We start from the raw sequence: 25,755 nt of genomic DNA on the forward strand, positions 1-25,755 counted from the left end.
GAAAGAATAGGAAGGAATATATGGACACTGCCCTCGGGGCTCAGCAATGACTGCTTTTCTTAGACTAAACTTTGGAAACCCTAGGAGAGTCCTTGTTTACAAAGAATAGTTCTTTTAGTTTTTTAAAGTTTTATCTAAACCTAGCAGAATCAGTCTGGACTACCTTCTCATCATTCTATGCTACTCTTCCACCCCTGCTTTTAAAAAATTTATTTTACTGCCCTCGCTCCCCCTTTATGGTCCTGAAAGAAAGCTCTTTCATTGGTTTTGAATTAATGAATGAGCTACCATACTGGAAAAATGAACAGTTAGAAAAGCTCTGACCTGGCCCCTCACCCTGAGAGTGGTCTGCTATTTGTTCAGTTACATAATTGTTATTATTTCTTCACAGGGGATTACATACCTCATTTTTCTCATTACTCATTTCTTCCCCCCACCTCTAGCTTTGAATCTCATTGCAACAGAATTTGAGTTTTAAATGGCTTTTTTTCTTTTGATGGAAAGTCAGAGAACCACAGATTTTTTTTATTTTAGGAAAGGAATCTGACTTTTTGCTTGTTTGGCTTTGAAAATTAAATAATTTTATTAATATGAAAATACTTAAATATGATGCCAAATCTGGTTAATAGGTAGAATTTATTCCTAGAAACCTGCAAGAGATTATTTCTGAATTTTTAAAATAAGATTTCTTGCTTATAATCTTGAGTTAGGTATTGAGTAAATCTTAATACATTTTATTGGTGGGAAAACTTTTCTTTGCTGAGATTTGTAGCCCAAGTTATTGACTACTAATGAGAACAAAAATCAAGTTGAAAAAGAAAAAAAAATTGGAAGTAGAAGAATGTGGGAGAACCTAGGAGAAAATTTTATAGGCTCATAATATTTTTTTAAAAAATATGACTTTTAGTGTTAGGTGATATATATGAAGGTTTACGTGCATAGTGATAAGAAAAATAAAAATGGCTAATATTTATTGAGTGCCTACAATGTGGCAGAGTTCTTCAAACTCTTTATACATGTTATCTTATTTAATGTTCGCTGTAATGCTGTGTGACAGGTATCATTAGTAGCCCATTTTTCAGATAAGAAAACTGAAGCAGAGAAAAGTTCAGTAAGTTGCCCAGAGCCATATATCTGATACGGGGTATGATTGAAATTCATATTCAGGTACTCAGATGCTGAAGAATATTCTTGTAATTATTTATAAAATCCCTCTACTTCCATAAAACCAGTACCAGTATATTATCTTGTGATAGAAATAAAGTGACTACCTTGAGGTCATCATGACATTTGACTATTTTTCTAGTTTTTCTTTTAAATTTTTTTTTTAATTTCCACAGTCCTAGGTACACCTCAATAATCATGTTTACCTTATAGAATTCCTTATTCTTAAGTATGCTGAAGAAGAACTAATTCACATTAGGATCAAGAAAAATAGGAATGCACAAAGAGTTTTGATGATAACATTAATTTGTCTTGTGTTTCAGTGATATAACCTTATGATGCTATCACAACATAAATCAATTTTTATTGCTCAATGCAGGACTACTGAAAGATCAACACAGTTTAATTTTCAAAAGAACTGTATCTTTAAAAAATAATCAAAGCCAGAAATAAAAAAAAGGACTGATAATTCCATAAGGAATTCAAATTTAAATGTTTGAATTTTATTGATAAAAAGAAAAAATGAGATAAAATGGGTTGCTTTATCCAAGAACTCTAGACATGGAAGGAAAGAAAGAAAGAAAGGGAAAGACAGAGAGACAGATGCTTGTTAGCAAACTTTGGTTGTAAGAGAAACCAAAAAAATTGGCCCTAAGCTCACTTTATTAATGTGCCAGTTACAATTTAGTAAAAGATAACACCATATGGCTACCCATTTCTGCTTTATGTCACTAGCTAGGATTTCTGGTGTGTCTCATTTCCATTTACCAACAGATGTATTTCCATGAATAGTAAGGAAAGGAGCTGCAACATAAACATAATAAAACATTGATATTTGAAAACTGCCTATCACATAGCTTATCATAAAAAAATACTCTGGTATTCAAGATGGCTGGATTACCTTTTCTAGCAGCATTTAAGCTATGAAATATACTTTAAGCTATGCATTTTCCCCAACCTCTGCTGTAAATTCTACTGAAGTATACATTTTTGTGAGTGCCACAGAGGCTTTTGGTGTTTTTGAAACACTAAACAGAAATTATAATTCTAAACTGAGGATTCTATTCTATTGAAATGCACTAAGAACAATCTCATCATTTAAACCTCAGATCTTAAATATAGCATTTCTTAGTACAAGGTAAGTTCATATTAAAATATTATGAGCACGAAGAGAAATAAACATCATTCTCTTAAAAGAAAAAACATTTCATTGCCAAAACAAAAAAAAATTGATTTCATCATTTCACATATAAATATGCCATCTTTCCTAGAGTTTGTTATTAAATTGTCAGTTGATGAAATAGATGTGTTCCAGAAAAGTGATTTTAAAACATTGTAAACTGAATTGTAGTTTTCCTCCACTGGCTTTTATAATGATAGAAGTATTCAGAAAGTATAAAACAAATATACTCTAAGGAATCCATTTGCTTGTATCCAAAATGACTACTTGCAGAAGAGTAGAAAGTGTCTATCTCAAACCCTGAGACATTTTATAGAGGATTTCTTTCTCTGAAATAGCATTGTTTGAGGATAGTCAACCAACCAGCTTGTTCTATAGCTCTCAGTAGAATGGACATATTCCCCAGGGTTTAATGGGTGGCAGAAAGATCCTATTAGAGCTGAAATGAAACAGATCACTTTACTTCATAGCCAAATTTTTTGAAAGTACATTCTATGCTTGATATTTTTGTTTTTTCATTATTTTCTTGCTTATTAATCTAGTGTGGCCTTGATTCTGACCCTTTTTTTTTTTAACTGAAAAATCTCCCAGACCACTAAATTTAAAGATATTTTTTCGGTTTTCATTATTATTATTATTATTTTTTTTGGTGAGATATGGGTGATGTATTAGTTAGCCAAAGGGATACCGATACAAAGTAACAGAAATTGGTTGGTTTTTAAAAATGGTATTTATTTGGGGTAGAAGCGTACAGTTACCAGGCCATAAAGCATAAGTTACTTTCCTCACCAAAGTCTATTGCCATGTGTTGGAGCAAAATGGCCGCTGGTGACTGCCCAGAGTTCAGGCTTCTTGGATTCCTCTAATCCCAGGGTTTGTTCTTCTCTTGGCTCAGCTCCTCACCTCTCTCTACAAGGGCAGCTCTAGACTGTCAAGCAAATGGCTCGTCTCTCTTCCAGCCTGATTCTCTCTGGGCTCAGCTGTTCTGGTCCTCTGTGTGCTTACTTCCTGGGCTCCAGGTCAAAAATTCCAACCTCCCTTCTCTATGGTGTGGTTTCTCTGAGTCCCCTGCCCACTAAGGGGCGGGGGGGATAGGGGGGAATGCAATGTCCTACTGACATTGCCCAATCAAAGCCTTAATCATTATTTGATCAAGTAAAAGTGAAATCTCTGAATCCAATATAATCTAATATGCCCAGAGGGACAGACCAGTTTATAAACATAATCCGATATCTATTTTTGGAATTCATAAGCAATATCAAACTGCTACAGGTGATTTTTAAAAAAATTAGATAAGTTGTAGTTTTATTGAAAAATAATGAATAAAATACAGAGTTCCTATATACCATCCTATTATTAATACCTTGCATTATCAGTCTTTATTCTTCTTGACCTCTTTGTAGCATTCATTACAAGGCTATTGCCACTTTCCTGGAGGTCTGACGGAGTTTTCTTGACTTCTGGCACTCTTGATTATGATGGATTAATCTGGGGATGGGTCATGCTTCTCCCACTTACTGCCAAATTTCACTGTCTTTAACAATAAAAATGAGGAAGTTAATCATTTTTATTATAATTTTTGGGGTGTAAGGGGGAAGGAATGAAAGCTTTGAGCAGAGTGAAGATTATTACTGTCAAGCAAACTGGAATTGCTGGGCTGTGGCTATATTCTCTATGGGAAAATCTGGGGAGCAGATTATAAGAAGGTTGTTTGATGAGAATGAAATCAGAGCAAACACATTAAGTTAGATGATTTTCTCCTTTCTTTCTGGGACAAGCGCCAATTCATTCTTTCCACTTCATTTGTCTTTTTCTAGACTTTATGTGGAATGTCACTCTTCTGATAACACAGTCTTTCTTTATCCAAAATTCTAAATACATTTTTCCGTTTTCAGCTTAGTTACAATCACATTTCATTACTGCTTTCCTGACTCTGTTTACCTTCCCAAATCATCTTGATTCCATTTGTAGTTCCCAAACCTCTGTGGTCATGCTTTCATAGAAAATCTTTTGAGCCATGTTTTCGGATAATTATCTGTTCCATTATATTGTGATGCTTCCCAAATTATTCTTCTACTTCGGGGACAGCTTAATGGTAGCATCATAGATTCACCACCCTTTTCTTGATTCCAAATTAAACATGAAGATTTGTTTCAACCATTTCTGAAATAAGCTTTTCCCTCCCTTCACCAGTCCATTTGGCTCTATTTCTGATCTACTGACAAAGCTCTTCTTTATTTAAATGTGATGTCCAGAGCTGAGGATAGATGCTGTCTTAATCTTGCCATCTTTTTCGGACACTATACTTCTCTTGATGAGACACCAGACAAGGTTCGTAACTTTTGTTTCTCACCAGTTGCCACATCCACTATCATTTCCTGCTTTCATCATTTAGCAACACTGGCTTTGAAAAAAAAAGTCATAAATCAAAACACTGTAAAGTTTTATTTGATATATACTTTTTGTTAGCAGTCATTGAGAGTACTCTGCTTCCTGTCACAATTACTGAACTTTGTTCTGTATTTTGATCACATCTGCTCTTTTTGCATTCACTATAGATAATTTGTCTGGGATTAAAATGAGCATGGGTTCATGTATACACTTGTGTGTGTGTAATGGATGGGGAGATTGTCAAACTTTGCAAAAAGCCTAGGTTTAAAGCTAGTAAGACCAACATAAGTGTGATATATGATAATTTATAAAAGATGAGAAAATAAGAATGCCTCCAGTACACATATACTGATTATTAACTCTCATATATCCTTGTCTCATATTTTGGCTGTTAACCACAATTTGAAGACTGAGGAAAGAAGTTCACCTTTTTAGTTTTTAACAGCCACCTAGTTTTGCGTACTGAAGTGCTACAAACACATACACACTTTGTTTCAGTGAACACTCCCAATAAACTTGTGAGGTTGTTATTCTTTTACTTTCCATTTCATGATAAGGGAAACGAAGGCCCAGAATGGTAAGTTTCTTCTCCAGGATTACTGTGTTCGGTATTAAGTTATTGTCCCTCAGATTTAAACCCACCCTTCTGCTCTGTGACACTGGGACTGGAGTTCTCAGACCTCATTTCTGCTTTTCCAGCTGGCTCCCTTATTCTGAGCTATAAAAGGGGAGGAGCCAGCGAAAGGTCCTAGAGGGAGACTGCCAGGCTGGAGGAGGAACAAGGGCCTCCCGCCTTCCTCTCGCCTTCCTGTGGACTCTCTTTCTGCTTGTGAACATTGCGGTGCCAACAATGCTGTTCCACCCAGCAGTGGCAATTCCTTCCTGTGGTAGGAGCGTGAATCCAATCGTTGTTCTTCTGGTATTTGTAGAACCAGCTTCATTGTACCCCCTCTTCATCTGAGTTTCAGCTCCACAGCCCCTAAGGTTCTCAGTTTCAGTAATTCCAACCTTTTCCTTTGTTTCCTTCACCCTAGTGGTGGTAGCTGCTTGCGGCTGGGGCGGCTTGCACCCCGACGCTGACGGGGGGGTTTGGAGGGGTCAGCTGGCTGCAAAGGCGTCTGAGGCTGCGGCAGACAGCCTCAGAGGGGCTCTCAGGCGTGGAGGACGCGCGGCGAGGGGAGAAAGAATGCCGCGGAGACCAGGTCTGGTACGCAAGTCCGGTTTATTGCGGAAGGGGACATAGCTTTATAGGGTTAGGGACTGCGTGGAAGGATTTGATAGGTGCGGGCGGGTACTGCTTCCTGATAGGTGATTGTAAGTGGTTGCTAGGCAGAGGGCTGGCAGAGAGGTTTGGAATAGGAGAGGGGAAAGGGGGAGTGAGAGCTGGCCGGATGTTGGGCTAGGCGGGAGATAAAAAGGGGGAGGGCAGCACCGGCCAGCCGTTAGCAGCAAAGGCCTAGTCAGGCGTGGTCACCTTATCTAGGCCCAGTGGGCAGAGGCGGTATCACTTCTTGCCGCACCGTTTGCTACTGTGGCAAGCCGGGCGCCCTTCCTCCCACATTTCCCCCTTTGTTTTTATTAAGCTCCTCCGAAAAGCTTGATTTGAGGAGGGAGGGGGACTGTGCCTGTCTTAGGTCGGGATTGCGCCCAGCCGGGCAATGCCCGTGCCACACAGGTGGCCAGTCTTACCCGTCATGGGGAAGCACGGCAGCAAAAGGCCGTGTCCCTGTCTTAGGTTGACTGGCGGGCCGATCCCGTTGCCCGTCATTGGCTAACCAGTCCAGCGCCTCGATGGAATGTTGGCGGCCTTAGATAAACAGGGCGGGGGAGGGGAAAGGGTAAGGGTAAGGGGTTAGGATGGGCGGTGAGAAGGGGTAGGGGCAGGGGAGCTGGGGCTTGGGTGCGTTGAGAGGCGGCTGGCCATTTGGGGAGGACGGCAATTAATGGAGACTCTTGGTGCGTCTTCGTCGGTGGTGCGGATTCGCTGGTACCGGACCTGGATGGGCTTACTAAGGACAGAGTTAACTTGATTTTTGACAAGCCGGACAATTCGCCTGATGATCCAGAGTCCTAGGGCTAATAGGAGGACAAGGGTGAGGAGCAGGCCTAGAAAGGGGAGAAAGTAAGAAAGGATTCCATTGGGCAGCCCCCAAGAGAAAGACCATCCGGCTTCACGTTCCTGCTTTCTCTTGCGGAGGCCCTCCCTAACTTGTGCGAGGTTATCTCGAATGAGGCCAGAGTGGTTAGCATAGAAGCAGCATTTTTCTCCTAACGCTGCGCAGAGCCCCACTCTTTTAGGAGGAGGAGGTCTAGGCCCCTGTGGTTTTGGAGAACGACCTCGGACAGGGAGTTGAGAGATGTTTCAAGGTGGGCCATGGAAGTCTCAAGGTGGGCGATGTCTGCATCGACAGCTTGCCTAAGGGTTGAAAAGGAATTATCTTGGAGGCTGAGAGCTGCAGCTCCAGTGGCTGCGCCGGCAAGACCTAGAAGGGTGGCAATTGTGATGGCGGTGAAGACTTCCTGTTTCCGCTTGTGCTGCCGGGAGTCAAAGAATTGGTTATCAGTATAAAAGAGAACGCGGGGGGCAATGAGTATGAGCACACAGGTGTCGCTGGTGGAGTTAAGGGTTTGAACATTGAGACATGGAGTGAGGCCGGAGGAAGAACATAGCCATTTGGTGTTATTAGGGGGAATTAGGAACTTGGCGGCTGCATTAGGGGTGTGAGTTAGGCTGCAGAGGGACTGCATGGAGGGGAGAACCTTGCCGCCGATTCTTATTATACAGAGTCCAGTCTGGGAAACTGATCGGAGGGTGAGTCCTCTTTTTGTTTGTTCCTAATTGCAAGAGGTACCAGTGGAGTCTGGGGAGGCGCGATAGGCGCTGTTGGTAGCTATGGCTTCATAGAAGGGAGCCGCGGCGGAGAAGCAGAGCCAGCAACGTTGTGTAAGGTTGGGCTGGGATAAGTTTAAGGAGATAAATGATGCGTTGAGGAGGGCTACAAGAGGGTTGGGGGGTGGCAGAGTTTGGCGGTGGGGAGGATACCTAGTGATGGAAGGATTTAAGGTGGTAGTGGGAGGAGAAGGAGAAACAGAGGGAGGAGGGGGAGGCCATGTGTGGGGAGGATTGAGAACTTGATTTGGGCCCACGGTGGCGGATTGTGTGCGGATTGAATTTTTCTTTATAATGAAAAAGGCACCGTAATCATAGTTGCTCATGTAAAGTTGGGCTCCCCAGGTGCGGCCCTGTAGCCAGCCTGCATTTTCAGGGTTTTTGACAGTGAACGTAATGCTGCTCCAGTAGGGCTTAATGCTGCTCCTGTGACTTTTATCCTTAAAAGAAAGGGAGAGGTAGGGGTCCCTATTGGGAGCTCCCGACCATCCGTGGGCCATGGTTTCGCACCCCCAGGAGGGGCAGTAATAGTGCGCTGGGTCATAGCAGCCTCTGGCCGTGAAAGGACAAATATAGAAGCCTGAGACTTCATGATTATAGGGGCCATCAAGGCCTGTAAGTGAGCTGTATCAACACCGGTGAGTCTTGTGTGTAACGTCTACGAGGGAACTGATGACAGGAAGGTTGGCAAGATTACATATGTGCACTGTGAAGGAGGGAGCACCTGCAGTAATGTTATTAGTGAGGAGCTTTTCCTGCTGCTAAAGAGAGAGTGTTCAGTTAAAGGGCCGATGGCTTATACTAGCCTGGTCCGTAGTGGAGGGGAGCAGAGCCCACATGAAAAGCAGGAGAGAGTGTAGATTTTTAGGTTTTTTGTTTGAAGCTAAGGCGTGGACAGCAAGCTGTACTAGCTGTCTAAGGAGGAGGGTGTCATGAGCTAGATCTGCGGCCATATTTAGCCTCTCCATCTGATGGGCGAGTGCTCTCATCATCTGTCGTTGGAACTTGCTGCTGGCCGGTGGCGGGTTTGATGTTTTTCCCGGGGATCCAGAGCGGCTGGGAGGCATTTTCTGGAAAGACACAAGCAAACCCTCTGCCTTGGGTGAGAAGGGGACTGGGTCCCTGCCAATTGTTTGTTTCTGGGTCCTTCCAAAACACCATCGGGGCAACTGTTGGTGCGTAGGAGGGGCCCCAATGCTTATGGAGGGGGGAAAGACTGTTTTTATTAAAGGAGAGGAGGTTTATGTGAATGAGGCAGGCAGTGATAATGTCGCCTGGTTGACTATGTGGGCGTAGATCCTTCTCTTATTGAATTTGCACTTTGAGCTGGCGGTGGATGCGTTCTACTATAGCCTGCCCCTGGGGGTTGTATGGAATGCCGAAGTGGTGAGTAATGTGGTAGAGCTGGAGAAATGCAGCGAATGAGGAGCTGCAATACCTAGGCCTATTATCGGTTTTAACATCCCAAGGAACCCCCATGAGTAAGATGGCTTGCCGCAATGCTTTAATGCAATGCTTGGCTGTTTCTCCCGGTAAGGGGACAGCGTAGCAAAGGTGAGAAAAGGTGTCGACTGTGACATGGACATACTTGAGGCGCTCAAATGATGGCACATGGGTGACGTCTATTTGCCATCGGGAGTTTGGCTCGAGGCCGCGGGGGTTGACCCCTTGTGGCTGCAACGGTCCAAGCGGCAAGAAGGGGGCGCATGTTTTACAGGCGCGCACCAAATGCTTGCACGTTTCCTTGGGGAGGCCCGGCAAAAGACGTTGAAGTGAGGCTGCTGAAAAGTGGAACTTAGAATGGAGAAGTTTGGCTTGATTGACCAAGTCTCCGACAGTGGCTATTGTATGGGTGGAGACGGTTTGGTCGGCAGCAGAATTACCCATGGCTAGAGGCCCGGGCAGCCCTGAATGGCTGCGAATATGAGAAATGTACTATGGCTGTGTGCGGAGCTTGAGCTCTCGCTGCAAGGCACGGAGTGCTTGATCAATGGGCGTGTCACGTGGAAAGAAAACAGCATGGGCAATAACTGAACAAACTTGCAGGGCGTACTGACTATCAGTGAAGATGTTGACGGGCTCATTGCCGTGGTGTTGGAAGGCAGGATGGCTAGTAGCTCGCCCACCTGAACCGATCCGGGATGGGTTTGGCAGTAAACGGTTGGCAAGTCACGGCTGGGAGAGTAGGCAATATAAGCAAACTTGGTCTTAGAGGCGTCCGTGAAGACAGTAGTGGAGTTGGAGAGAGGCTTGGAGCCAGGGAAAGGGTGGTATAGTGGGGAGAGGGGGAGCCTTGTGAGGCCCTGGAGCAACTTGTGTGTGGGGGGGTAATGGCAGTTAAAGGTCCCGTGGAAGATTTCTAGAAGAATTTGAGCACGGGGGTTTTCGGAGAAAAGGGCAGTTGTGTGCTTATCAGTAAGGCATACATATTCAGAATCAGAGACAATATTCAAGGACTCTTAAAACATTTGTAAAACTTTAATGATGGCTCAAAGCTCTGTGCACTGAGCAGATGAATAAGGGAGTTGGCTAAACCTGTTCTTTTTGGAAAGTAACACATGCTGTTTTTTTTTTTTTTTATGCTGCATTTTCATTACTATTACTATCAGTAAATACTGTACAAGATGGTTGGGCTATGCACATAGCCTTGAAAAGCACTGCAAAAGTTTATTGTTGGGTTCTTTACAGATAAAGGAATGCAGTTGGCTTGATTTGTCCAAGAAGACATTAAAGAAAGTCTTAGGAAGTTTTAAAACAAAGTGATAGCCATGTAACTGGACTTTAACTTTTTGCAACAAACTAGCAGTATTTGGGATTGCTGCATACTAGTGTTGTTACTTTAATCTATGGTAAAGGGTTGTTTTTGTGACATATACTCTTTTATAATAATTAAAACTATAATTAACCATATTGTACTTTTCTTTAATATTATGCTGAAATATTGGTAACTTTATACACTTTTAAACATTCATAGAAACCTTTTATCCATACGACTTTAATTAATAGAGGGTTTAAGGGAAGAAAAAGTTGTTAATTTTATAACACTGTAAAACACCTTTATTTAGCTTATAACATATTAAATGAACTTAATTATTACTTTAATTTTTCTTTCAAGGTAAAAGAACAAATCTCTTATAATTAGTTTGGAACAAAAGGCCACTGTTCAGGATTAGGTCTTGAGAAAGCAGTTTTGAACGTTATGTTCCTTTAAGAGATAAAGCTTTCTTTCTTGGAACACCGAGGAAAGGAAACGATAAGCACAAGAAACATTAGATAGACTTTCTTTGTATACTGACTGAGGATAAGAACTTTTATCAAAATAGATTAATGGTGAGAGGCCTTGAGAAAGAACAAAAATTTTCAACTTTGCATCAGCATACTACCCGACACCAAAGCTTGTAAAATTTTATAGATAGACCCATTAAATTTTATTTAACTTTAACTGTAAAATTCTTTGTCCATTAATCTTCTGCAGTTTTAGCATTCACTCAGGTTTCGTCCTATACTCTACTTTTTCCAATAGTCAATTATTTTATTTCAGGACAAAATTATTTTCTGTTTCCTTAATAATAAAAACACATTCCATATAGCTTACATCAAAGTTATCAAGCAAACCTCTTATAACAATACTGTGAACATTAAACAAGCTTGTTAAAATAATGAACTTTTCTTTGAATACTTAGTAGCATGCAATATTGGCCATTTTTATAGAGCTCTTTTATAAATTTTTATTAATTTATATTACCATCCGGAGGTATCAAAATATACACTGACATTGAACGAACAGACAAACACAGAACAATCACAACACAGTAACAGAAACATACAGTTTACAATTAATTCATAATTCTTAGTTTCTTAGTATAGCTGCTTTTAAATCCTCTGTTATATAGCACATTTTAGATTGTACCTTTCAAGATTTTCTCTGGAATCCATGCTGCCTGCAACACGAAAGCCTGTGCTCGGAAACATTCCTATCAGTTATCAGCAATCAGCTAAAATAACTTGAGAAGCAGTTAGGCAGACCATTAGCACACATTTTTGGATAATTACTGTAAGACTATACTGAGACTTGAAGTTCAGGAGTAAACTATTGATTTAAAACTGAAAATTCCTTTTTAAACCTTGATAAAAATTTTGTACTAATTTTAATATCTTGGTTAAAGAAGTCCAATTAGAATTAGCATGGAAATAAAACAGAACATAAATGTTGCCACGTTTTTCTCTCATAGCTACATTGTCATGTAGATAGTAGGGAGCCTGAGGAGTTGTGAAAAGGGTGGGCGGGCGTTTGCTGGAACAGAGTTGATGGCCTTATAAGCTTGTGTGGATTTTCGGGCTTGTGGCTGGCCTTGTTGATAGGCGGGGCCAATTTCAGATAGGTATCAGGGTCCGAGAGATTGGCAGTGGAAAGCCAGGGGTTGAAGGGGACCAGTAGATCCCAGTAAGCCTGGAGTTGCCTGCCCGAAACTTTGCATTGGTGGCAGGCTAGTAGGCCAGCAAGTGCTCTGACTTGCGGCGCTTGGCGGGAAGATAGACGTCCGCCCATTTTTCTGCCGGGGGCCGATAACGGGGGTCCTTACCTTGAGAGCGTGGCGAAGGGGTGGGAGCGAGGTCCCACGGGGGTGAGGCAGCGGTCACGTCGGACCGGACTTGAACTGCCACCACGTTGGGGCGCCAGTTGCGGCTGGGGCGGCTTGCACCCCGACGCTGACGGGGGGGTTTGGAGGGGTCAGCTGGCTGCAAAGGCGTCTGAGGCTGCGGCAGACAGCCTCAGAGGGGCTCTCAGGCGTGGAGGACGCGCGGCGAGGGGAGAAAGAATGCCGCGGAGACCAGGTCTGGTACGCAAGTCCGGTTTATTGTGGAAGGGGACATAGCTTTATAGGGTTAGGGACTGCGTGGAAGGATTTGATAGGTGCGGGCGGGTACTGCTTCCTGATAGGTGATTGTAAGTGGTTGCTAGGCAGAGGGCTGGCAGAGAGGTTTGGAATAGGAGAGGGGAAAGGGGGAGTGAGAGCTGGCCGGATGTTGGGCTAGGCGGGAGATAAAAAGGGGGAGGGCAGCACCGGCCAGCCGTTAGCAGCAAAGGCCTAGTCAGGCGTGGTCACCTTATCTAGGCCCAGTGGGCAGAGGCGGTATCACTTCTTGCCGCACCGTTTGCTACTGTGGCAAGCCGGGCGCCCTTCCTCCCACAGCTGCTACCTCCACAATACCTGTTGTTGTTGTTGTTTTTTCCTCCTTTCATTACCCAATTAACAGTTCTGTACATTCTGTTTTCTCTGGTTAAATAACTGGTGTGTTTTCTGCCCACTGGCTGGACCCTGACTGATACAGTCACATAGCAATAAGCCAGGATTTAAGCCTGTTAGAGAAGGATTTAAACCAGTTAAATAACTGGTATGGTTTCTTCCCCCTGGCTGCACCCTGACTGATTACAGTCACATAGCAATAAGCCAGGATTTAAACCTGTATGACTCCTATATCAGGCTTCTTTCTAGATAAAGAAATCAAAGTGGTGAGGGAGGTGGGGTGGCATTGCGATAACAGAGCCATACACACATACATTACAAACACAGATCAAAGAATTACAAACATAGTGCCATTCCTTTGCTTAAAACTGTTTGATGGTTTCTGATTGCTTCAGGATAATGTCCAAATGCCTTAGCATGTTTCAGTTTAAAATAACGAATCAATTTTATTAATACATATGAATAAACATACAATTTATCCAGAGTATAAAATCAATGGTCTTTGCTATAATCACCTAGTTGTACGTTCATCACTTCTATCATTATTACAGCATTTTCATTAATTCGATATAATAGTAAACAAGAAAATTCCTCACCGCTTAATCCCTCTATGTTTCCCCCACTGTCCATAGCTGCTGTTTCTGGCTGTTATTTCCAATGTGTATAATCAATGGCCTTTAGAATAATCACAATGTTGTACATTCATCATCTCAAAAATTTTAGAACAATTTTATTACTCCAAAAAGAAAGACTCCACACCCCTTAGCATTCCTTCCTCAGACCTACATAGCCATTACTCTTCTTTCATCTTAGCATGGATTTTATAAAAATCTTTCTGCCTTCTAACTTCACCTTCTATCACCACATTCCACTTGCCTGTTCCCAGTACCTTTCCTCCTAATCCCCATCTCCCAGTGAGAACTTTTCCAGTTTCAGGTCTTTGTTGTATTTGCCAGAAATATTTGTATTGGATTGTCCCTGCAAATCCACTCTCCACCATTTTCCACCTGTGCCCCAGGAGGCTGACGTTTATGATCTGTCTGACAGGCTTTCCTATGCCCTGACTTTCAGCTGGGTTTGGCCAATGGGCAGGAGATTTGGAGAGTAGTGGGGAAAGCATAGTAAGGACATGGATTGCTTCTTAGTTTCTCAGGACTGCTGTGACGAATACCATGAACTGGTTGGCTTAAAAAATGGGAATTTATTGTCTTACAGTTTTGGAGGTTAGAAGTCTAAATCAAGGAATCAGCAGGCCATGCTTTCTTAAAAGTCTAACATTCTGGGGAGTGGATGTGGCTTAAGCTGTTCAATGCCTGCTTGCCACATGGTAAGTCCCAGGTTTGGTTCCCGGTGCCTCCCTAAAAAAAAAAAAAAAAAAAGAAAAAACCAATTCAGGGCAGCTGATATGGACCAGTAGTTGAGTACCAACTTCTTACATACAAGGTCCTGGGTTCAATCTCTGGCCCCTGGTACTGCAAAAAAAAAAAAAAAAAAAAGAAAAAGGAAAAAAAAACACATCTAATGTTCTGGTGGTGGCTTGTTGGCACTTGATTTCTGCCTATATCATATGACAATCTCTCTCTTTCGTTTTCCTCCTGTGGCATCTACTTCTGTGTCCAAATTTCTATTGTTTATAAGGACTCTATTCCTATTAGACTAATACCCAGCCTGTTTCAGTTTGGCTTCATCTTAATAGGATATTCTAAGATCCCATTTCCCTGCCGAGATGCAATTGGTTGCATTCTTCTACCCATCCCTTCTTGGTTTTCTTTAACATTCTTTATTTCCCTTAGTCTATACCCTTGTAAAAACTTCCATTGAACTCTTCTCATTTTCCCTGTTTTAGAGTGCCATCTCTTTCCTGCCAGGACCTTGACTAATATAGCTACTCACCTCCTAACACACACGCTACACACATACATACACCATGCACAAACATGCAGGTTACCTGTCAAAACCGATTTTATCTTTCATAACCTAATATAGATGTTGCTTTCTATGTGGAACAATATCTAAATCTCTTCTGCTCTGCTTCCTACCCTATCTTCATGGGGCTAGATGGATTCTTCTGCCTTCTGAGGACTCATAGCTCTTTTTTTTTTTGGTTACTTTCTTAACACTTAACACAGTGCAGCGTGTGGATCCAAAACCTTGATAGACAGGGTCCATATCATATTCTTCATTGACTGTTTAGCTTGGTATGTAGTTGTTATCTTAGTTCTCAGTTGAATGAATGGATTGCTGACGATTATGGATAACTAATAGAAGGACCACAAATATTTCTGTTTTCAACTCTAAGTATTAATATTTTTATTTACAACTTTCTTTTATGTGTTTTGGTCCTCTTGATGTGTCTGTTACATCTGATCACATCCTTTTATGCAAGCTCTCTGCCCTTGGTCTCACATTACGCTGCTCTTTTGGTTATCTTCCTCTTTCTGATACTTTCTTTGTGACTTCCTTACTTCTAGTTCCCTGAAGACTGACCATGTGTAGATACCTTTGTATCCCCTCTGTGCCTTGAATATAGGTACTCAGTTAATGATTGCTTCTAATCTTAGAGCCTTGTCCTTCCACTACTCTTCAAAAAATAAAAATAAAAATAAAAGCATATTTCTAACTGTTCAGTCTTCTGGTTTTATAATTCTCTCCCAACATTTTTTCCATCATGCATCTTATCTCCTACCAGGCCCTCTAAATAGATGACATCCTATATTCCTATTAGTACTGATTTTGTTCAGTCTGCTATTATAGTAGTTACCACCAGACTCTGAGCACTGGGGGCCGAGAATACTTCCCTAAAACAGGACCTTGCACATACTACATACCCAATAAATTCTGAAATGAATAAATAAGTGCTTGAATTAGTACTATAATTGGGTATTTACTATATATTTATTTAATCGAGTTTGCCCCTACCATGCTTCTGTGGAATCCAGGCATGACATTGATCTAGAACATCAGTTCTCAAACTTTTTGGGCTTGGAACCCCTGTATACTCTTTAAAATTTTCAAGGAATCCAAAGAACTTTTGTTTGAGGGATTGCTACCAAATACCAATAAGTATTACATCTGGAAGAAAAAAAAAAGATCTTGACCAAATGGGGGGAAGCTAAAGACAAATGAGTTTGTAAGGCTGAGACTTCAGAGTCAGAATGCCTTCCCAGAGGTAGCACTTATGTACAACTCAACAGAATCTCATTGACAGCCAAAATAGATACTATCTTAAATAGCAAAGCTCCTCTGGGATATGGAGACATCTAGACACTGTAGTCAGGGCAGGTAGCTCATGAATTTAACCCCTTGCCAGTGGGCCCTAATCTGGTATTTATGCTCCCGAGTGTGACAGAGTTAAACTCAGCAGTGGTTTCCCTATGCATGACTCTTCTGTCCTTCTATTTGAACCTATAATTAGTACTGGAGTTGGTAGGTGTACATCCAAGAGACTTAAATCTTTGGGCTGTCCATGTGCCAGCTGAACCCTGAATCTCAATGGAGTTCCAACATCTCTCCAGTTCAATGGACTTACCTAGGACAACTAACGGAGAGGAGATGATAGACAAACAACATACCAGGGAACCGAGAGGCCTACAACTGTAAGCAAGAGAGTACCATCCATCGGATGTATGAGATCGAACCCCCCCTCTGTTAATGGTAGAGTGGGCATCACCATTCCAGAGTCCTTAGGATTGGGAAATGAACTATGGGCTAAAATGAACTTACTAGTATTCTACTGTAGACTTACCATGATTCTAGCAATAGAAGAAATATCATTGTTATGGAGGCCCATGGATGTTCTGAGGTTAGGGAGAGGGAAAAACAGATATAATGGGACATTTTTGAGACTTGGGAATCATCCTGAAAGACATTACAATGACAAATACAGGTCGTTATGTACCTAGCCATAACCTACGGAGTTGAATGGGAGAGATTCCTACAAACTACAATGTTCCTACATACTGCAATTAATGTACCACACTGATGAAAGATGTTGCTAATGTGGGAAAATGTGGGAGGTATGGGGAGTGGGGCATATGGGAATCCCCTATATATTCTCTGTAACATTTATGTAATTGATGTATCTTTTAAAAAATAAAAGTGGACAAAAAAAGAACTTCTGTTTATGTGGGTTATATCTATTAATATATACCATATCAGAAATTAAAAAATTGAAAAAATATTTATAAAATTCATGTGAAATAATAACATATTACATGTTAACATAGATAACATTTTCATGAAAAATAACTTTGTTTTCTAAAACAAAATAATCTAGTGAGAAGAGGGGCATTTGATTTACATTATTTGCAAAAATGATGTCTGGCTTAATGTAAGATGGCTATAGTCTCATATCTCTTCTCCATTTAATCTTGTGATATCTGTTTTAGATGAAGTATATGAAGAAAATCTGCTCTCACAAAGATAAGTGGTTGGAAAAGGGAGGCATATTTTCAGAAAATTCCAGCTATTCTTTTTCTTTTTTTTTTTCTTTTTTTAAATTTTATTTTAAGGAGGTACTGGGGATTGAACCTAGGACCTGGCACATGGGAAGCAGGCACTCAACCACTGAGCTACACCTGCTCCCCTTAACTATTCTTCTTTGATACCAACTTTATAAAAGGTATTTTCTTAAAGGATAGTTGCAGTGTGGATGATGAAACTATATCACTGAATTTTTCATACTCTGTTATGTAAGAATTCATTGGTCTCTGTTTAGTTTCCTGCTTGCTAAACCAAATATCATACAAAGTTTTGGCCTAAAAACAGGAATTTATTGGTTCAGGATTTCAGAGGCTTAGAAGGCTTACTTCTTCCTTGGGGTTGGTGTCTTCTGGCTAGCTGGCAATCCTTGGGATTCCTTGAATTTGCCGTCATTTGGCAATGCACATGGTGGTGTTTTCTTTTTTTCTTCTGCGTTCTGTTGGTTTCCAGCTTCTAGCTGCTCTCTCTGACTTCCCTTTTCATCTGACTTTCACTCCATTTATGAAAGACTCCAATCTGGATTAAAGCCCAAACTTATTCAGTTGGACCACACCTTAACCAAAGTAACATCTTGAAGAGATCTTATTTACATTGGGCCCACCTTCAGCAGAATGCAGACCAAGATTAAGTACATGTCCAAACAGGGGAATACAACTCAATCCACCATAGTCTCCATTGCATTTTGATTCAATCTTTACATATATATAATTTTATAACATTGTACATTAGTCATTTGGAAAATATTGGTTCTCTGAGATATGCAGATCTTCCAAATGCTGCACATTATACAATATAACAAACCCATATTTGTTAATGTCATCACTGATATTATTGGAAAATCTTTAAGAATTGGGAATATAAAGATACATTTGTAGATACAAATTTTCCAAAATTCTAAATTTCATGTGAAAGACTGAAGTTTGTCATTGGCAATACAAATTGTCACTTGTTTTCCTTGTAGTGACAAGCACACTTCATTCATTTTTGGGAAAAATGTTGGCCACATACCCAAGTCTAATGAACCATAGGTTTTCAGTTCTTCCTTCCAGTAAAAGTTAAGTTCCATGAGAAAAGTGGCTAAGCCAGCTCATGATTCAAGTAATCACAACAGTGCTCTTCTTGAAAATAATTATTCTACTTTGGTATGCCCCAGAAGTACTCCATATATTTCTAATTTATTTATACATAATGATGTTTTCAAGTTGAGATTTAATAGATAAATGTTTACAGTTTCATGTCGGTGTAACTGGCTACTTATTTTTTTTTTTTTTTTTTTTTTAAAGATTTATTTATTTATTTAATTTCCCCCCTCCCCTGGTTGTCTGTTCTTGGTGTCTATTTTGCTGCTTCTTGTTTCTTTGTCCGCTTCTGTTGTCGTCAGCAGCACGGTAAGTGTGGGCATCACCATTCCTGGGCAGGCTGCACTTTCTTTTCACGCTGGGCGGCTTTCCTCATGGGCGCACTCCTTGCGCGTGGGGCTCCCCCACGCGGGGGACACCCTTGCGTGGCACGGCACTCCTTGCGCGCATCAGCACTGCGCATGGCCAGCTCCACACGGGTCAAGGAGGCCCGGGGTTTGAACCGCGGACCTCCCATATGGTAGACGGACGCCCTAACCACTGGGCCAAAGTCCGTTTCCCTGGCTACTTATATAATGTGTTGTTACTGCCTTGATTTGATGCTAAGACACTAGCAATTTTACCCACCATTGTTTTTTTGTTTTGTTTTAGGAGGTACTGGGATTGAATCCAGGACCTTGTACATATGAGGCAGATTCTCAACCACTGAGCTCCAGTTGCTCCCCCACTGTTGTTTTTATACCATCAGTGCAAATGTCAACTTTGTAACAAAATCAAACAATATGTTGGTATTGTTATGAAAATAGTTGTGACCTTACCGACTAGCTGAAAGTATTTTAGGGATCTAGAGGCCTGGGAAAATTTTTGAAAACCATTGTTTTAATAAAATGCCATATTCCCTGGGGTGCTAGATTGGCACAATATCCTAGATATCATTGGAATCACAGCTGGATGCCAAAAATAAGAGGGAAATCTCACTGCAATTGCTTTTACTCTAGACATTATCCAGATTTAGAGGTGATAGACTATTACATCAGTTCATTCAAAAGTATTTATTATATATTCATGCTATGTATTAGGTCCTTGTAGGGTGTTTTAGTTAGGGTTCTCCTGAGAAACAGAACTGAAGGGATATATAATTCTATGGGGATTGGCAGGCCACAAATTGGAAACTCAATGAATGTGACATTGAATACCCTAGGAGAATCTGGCTCTCTGAAGTAGAGATGTAAGTCTTTTTCTGACTGTTGAAATCATCATTTCTTTGTAAAGGATTTCAACTGATTGGATGAGGAGACTTCTCTCATTGCTGAAGGCATTCTCTTTTGTTGATTGTAGATGTACTTTCAGCCATAGATGCAATCAGCTGACTGATGATTTACATCCATGAAATACTCTCACACTAACAATCAGGCCAGTGCTTGCTTGTCCAAGCAACTGGACAACATAAGCTAGCCAAGTTGACATATGAAATTACCCATCACAAAGGGGGTAAGAAACACATAAAACGTTTCTTGTTTTCAAGTGAACGAGTCATTTCACTTTTCTTAACTGTTTCTCTATTTACAAAATGGGAATTCTAGAACCTGCAATCTAGTTGTGATAATTAGATGAGATGATTTATATGAAACATAATGTCTGTGAAATTCAAGGTGTTCTGTAAAAGGAGGGTATAGTATGATGAAACTGTTTATAGTATCCTTGTCAGATAAGACACATAAAAATAATGACCGATGGCCATGCCACTTTATATGAAGAGTACCCTACTAGATCTGGGGGTGGAATTATTTTGTCTGTAGGATACATATCCTGATCAATTCAGTTGGGAATTGTTCTTAAAGCTAATCCACTCCTATTTTTGTAAAGCTATTGCACATGGGAGCTTTTGATTAGATTTAGTTAAGGGAACTTCCTTTTGATTAGATCCCTTCAGTACAGCTTGACCCAGGGTGGGTCTTAATCTTCCTACTGGAGTCCTTTATAAACAGAGGAGTAAAAAGCTGAAGACAGAGAAAAAAGTTTCAGAGACAGAGAAAAACTCCTGGGAGCTGAGAGAAAAGGACCCAGGGACCAGGAGCTGACATCAACAGAACACAGAAGCTGAAAGGAGACCACTTTAGCCAGAAGCTAAAAGCAGTGAGGCCCAGAGGAGAGGGCAGAGACTGGTAGACACTGCCCTATGCTTGATCACCCACAACTTCAGCTCGGGCAGAAAGGATCTCCTGATGATGCCTTGATTTGGACATTTTCACCGCCTCAGAAATGTAAGCTTCTAACCTAATATATCCCTGCTGTAAAAGGAAACCCATTTTGGGTATATTATTTCTAGCAGCTTTTAGTAAACTAAAACAATCATTCAGGAAGAGAAGGTAGAATGAATGAGTAGAGGATTGAAGCCAGAACCTAAGGAATTACATCCACTTAGCAGTAATGGGGAAGAAGAGAATTTAGAGAAAGAGATAGGGAAGGTGCTCTACTTGAATTAATAATTACTAATGACTGGAAGTTCACTAAACAAATACTTCCCTCAGACACTCTATCACCTAAAACAGAAGAACTTGGCATTGCCTCTTTTTCCATTTCCTCATCTGTAAAATGGGTATCTAAACTACTAATATCTCTTCAAGGTTCTACTCTTGCCCTTATGCCTTTAACTTAAATTAGTGTTTCTTCTGTTCTTCCGCTCCACCTCGTCCTCCTTCTCCTTTTCCTTCTTTTCTACCTATTTTGTTCTTATGTTTCTTCAAAATAAGAATTTTGACTAGAAGTTTAAAAATCCTGAGAGAATAAGATGGTGAGAGCACACATAGCTGTGGGGTGGGAGCTTGCTTCATTAGAGGCTACTTTAAGAGCAGAAAGTCCTTTCCAAGTTATTGGGCCCACCATGGAAATATCCTTCTCTGGCAGCCTAGTAATCCATCCACCCTTGGATAACAGTGGTAATCTATCCCTTTCCTTCCATGCTTTCTGCTTAAATTTATAAACATTTATGCAATGTTTAAGTTAGTCTCTGGAAGGCTACATTTCCAAAGAAATCCACATCATAAATGTTTTTGCTGGTTTTGTATTTCACTGTTTTGTATAACTTTCGGGAAGAGATGTTTATTTTCTCTTTGTGACCTCCGGTCCTGCAGCAGTCATACTTTATTCAGTACCGACCTGGAAATGTATCTTGCAGTAGACTTCTGAATTTTTGACCTATTTGGTTGAATTGGTTCATTTAATTAAAATGCTTTTTAAAATATTGGTTTCTTATTCTACCTTTGTAATGCTATAGAGCTCAAAAATTTGTGTGACAAGAAATAAATTCTATTTAAAGGATATCCCCCAAACCTTTCTTTAGTATTTGTGGTGTTATAAAAATGGACCCAATACCCAGTTGGGCTTTATCCAAATTTCACTAAACAGATGACTATGTATACTACCTTTCAAATCCTTGTGGAAGAAAATTTATAATTTTTCCCTCCTTTTTAATAACTTGTTTTAATGTCTAATAGTTAACACAACCAGGTGATTTTTTTTCCCCTCACAACTCACTTATACTCTTGTATTTCTTTATGTGTTGAAAGATAATGCATTACTCATAGTACAAATCAGTGATAGTAATAAAGCTAAGTTTCCCAAAGAAAAATACACACATGTGATTCTTCATGAGACAGGCATTATTTTATTTCCTAACGAAGACAGTATTTAAAAAATAGTACTTACATACATGTCTAGATAATTTAAATGACAACACGTGTGTCCCAAGTATGGCAAGAAGCTGTGTAAAAACAACAGCTTCCTACTGAACTGAGGTGATACGCATCAGACCAAAGAAAGACTTGGGCATGTCTAGCTTGGTGAGTAATGAGCATTTATATAGCAGGTTTATGTAAGGTCCCCATCCTTGGTGTGGTGGAGAAGAGACAGCATTTTCTTAGCTCAATTATCTGCACCTATGCAAAATGAAAGGAGTCTTTTATAATGCATGTCCACGTGCAGATGGGAAAGGCATGTGCAGGGCAGCAGGACTTCTAAAAAATGTAGTAACAAGATTTACATAAGATCAGTCACCAGGTCACAATCAGCTTGCCTTTTAATTATTTAGGAATGGAATGTTCCTGCGACTGGAAGGGTTGGGGGAGAAAATGCAAAGTCATATATGCCACAGTATGTAAAATGAAAAGATCACCTTCTGCTCACCCTCCGCCAACCTCCACAATCCTGCTCTTCGTAGTAACCATTGTTAGAAAATTAGTACCTTATCCTTCCAGGCCTTTTTCTATGTAATTAGGTAAGAACATAAGTAAATAAGTAAAACAAAAACAATGGAAAAATAAAGTTGCGTACTAGTAATATGACAGTATAGTTTCCATTATGATTTTTTTCTTTTACTCTTAGAGTTTTGGCTACCTTGCGTAAATACCATGAAGAAAATTTAATCATACAGTTGTGCCTCATTTAAACATTATATGTATCTTTTAAAATTGTCGGACTTAAAATTGCAAGGATTTTGGTATAACCACGGAAAACTATTTGACAGCATCTACTAAGCATGCACCATCTAGAAGTTCCCACCTGGACATAGGTCCAATAGAAATGTGTGCTTATGTCTACCAAAAGACAAGTATTAGAATGTTCATAGCATCATTATTTATAGTGACTCTAAATGGTAAAATCCAAATAATCTTCAATAGTAGAATGGATAAAGGAATGGGTAAAGTCATACAGAGCAATAATACACCATAATAAAAAGGCTGAGCTTTTGGATCATATTTAAAAAAAAAAAAGATTTATTTATTTACTTATTTTGCTCCCCTCCCCCCCCCCCCACTCTGGTTGTCTGTTCTGTCTATTTGCTGCGTCTTCTTTGTCCGCTTCTGTTGTTGTCAGCAGCACGGGAATCTGTGTTTCTTTTTTGTTGCGTCATCTTGTTGTGTCAGCTCTCTGTGTATGCGGTGCCATTCCTGGGCAGGCTGCACTTTCTTTCACGCTGGGCGGTTGTCCTTACAGGGCGTACTCCTTGTGCATGGGGCTGCCCTATGTGGGGGACACCCCTGCATGGCACAGCACTCCTTGCGTGCATCATCACTGCGCGTGGGCCAGCTCCACACAGGTCAAGGAGGCCCGGGGCTTGAACTGTGGACCTCCCATGTAGTAGACGGACGCCCTAACCACTGGGCCAAGTCTGCCACCCTGGATCATATTGATCAAAAGAAATGAGACACAAAAGAGTTTATATATTAGATTCCATTTATATGAAGTTAAAAAACAGACAAAAGGGATCTGTGGAGATAAAGGTAAATATAGTGGCTTACCTTTGGGGAATTTTTGACTGGATAAGTATAGGAGGGAACGTACTAGAGTGCTGGATATATTCCATAATCCCTGGGGCCTCAGGTCTTTGAGCCTTGTCACATAGCATAATCAAAAATGGCAGAGCTCTCTCTCTTGTGTCTCTGAGTGACTGTCCATTTATAGTAGACCCAGCAAGGGGGCAGGGATTCAATCTGAGTCCCTTACTGACATAGTCCAATGAAAAGCCCAACAGCAATCTTTCCAAGTAATCTACTCAAAGGTCCCTCAACTGAGTTTAATACAATAAAAGGATATCACACCCAGAAAAAGATTAGTTTACAAACATAATCTTTTCCTTTTTGGGATTTATAAAATAAACACAAATTGTCACCATAAAGTTCAAAATTATCCAATGGTGATGGTTGTACAACTCTGTGGATCAACTTTGTAAATTTTATGTGAGTTATATCTCAATAAAGCTTTTATATATATAAAAAAAAAAGCTCTTGGAAATTAAGGATATCCTTGTGAAAATAAAATATTCAACTACAAGTTTAACAATAAATAAAATTTCCTAAAAAAGTATTACATAGAAAATATGAGAGAAAAGCTATGGTATACAGAGCCAAGCATATTTAGAAGTCCAAGCATATTTAGAAGTTTTCAGAAAGAAAGAAAAAGCAAAGGATAGGAAATTATCAAAGAAATAATGTGAGATTTTTCCAGATATATTTAAAAAAAGCATTTTCAGATTGAATAGCCTTACTCAGAAGCTATCAGAATGAATAAAAAAACCTCCTGAGTAGACATAATTGCTGTGAATGCTAAGCACAAGAGATAACCAGAAGATCCTAAGGGTCCTGAGACAAACACCAAAAATTGAATCTACAAAGGAACACATCCAGAAGACAATGAAACTATGAATTATTTTCAATTTAGAATTCTATACCCAGATAAACTATCATTAAATTGTGGTAAATAAAAGCCTTTTCAGACATAAGAGATCTTTACTTTCCACACAACTTTTCTTAGGAAATTATGAGAGGATGTCTATCAAAAACAGGAATTATACCAGGAAAGAGTAAAATCAGAGATTCAAGAGAACAGTGATTCAATGGAAGAGATCAGGAAAAGGGAATTTCAGTCTGATCACTGTACAGAAAGGCTTAGAGAGTAATCTGAGTTTAATGGAACAAAAAGAATGAAGAGTTTTGAGTATGAGGTATCTAGGGAGGAAAACAGAAAGCATGGATTCCAAAGAAAAGACTGTATTTGAATTAGAATATTTTATCTGCTTAAGACAGATAATGGGGGGAAAACCCAAGCTATATACAGAAAGAAATATAATCATAGCTCATATTTGGATATATTGTGAATAGGTATACAGTTCTTGATGTAAACCATTGATTGATTTTGAATTTTCAGAATCAAACTATAGAAAACACATAAAGCTAAATTATGGTGATAGAACAAGATATAAATGTTCTCAGTCTTGACCTGGTGAATGTAAAAGTGCCAATGATTTCAAACATAAAAGGGAGAAAGAAGACTTAAAGGGAAGGATAAGGGTTGTTATCCTTCTTATATCTTAGAACATGAATATCTGCAGGATACTATTTGTAGTTGGTGGAACATATAAAAGGGTTTTAAAAATATAATGTAAGTTACAAAGATAACTAACAGATGGGGGAAAAGTGTCGAATCTCATCTGCTTGTGGACTATTTCATATTCACTTTGTTATTGCTTGCCCTACCCCTTATATTTCTTTCTGTCTTTTTGATGGAATCTCCTGAGGGGAGGCTGTAAAGAGTCTATTCTCTTGAGCCTTTTGTTCAGTATTTATAAAAGCCCTAAACCATCTTTCACACACAAGAGTCTGGTTCCCTTACATTAATTGTTGAATTAGCATTAGAATATTTCTCTTATGGTGCTGCCCGCCACACGAAAGTTTGATTTTTACTAGAGTTGCGGTCTTTGTCTATATATTAGTATGGCTGTTTTTGTTATAATAACTATACATTCCTGGAAACTTGTCTTTT

The 25,755-nt window shown here is 40.1% G+C and overlaps 1 protein-coding gene across 2 annotated transcripts in view; it reads left to right on the forward strand.

The window, feature by feature from the left end:
- The window catches only part of SCFD2 (sec1 family domain containing 2), a 502,615-nt gene that overhangs the window by 82,338 nt on the left and 394,522 nt on the right, over window positions 1-25,755 (forward strand). The gene's annotated exons all lie outside the window — the stretch shown is intronic.

The sequence above is a fragment of the Dasypus novemcinctus genome, chromosome 1, assembly GCF_030445035.2.
Source record: "Dasypus novemcinctus isolate mDasNov1 chromosome 1, mDasNov1.1.hap2, whole genome shotgun sequence".
Classification (NCBI taxonomy): Eukaryota; Metazoa; Chordata; class Mammalia; order Cingulata; family Dasypodidae; genus Dasypus; species Dasypus novemcinctus.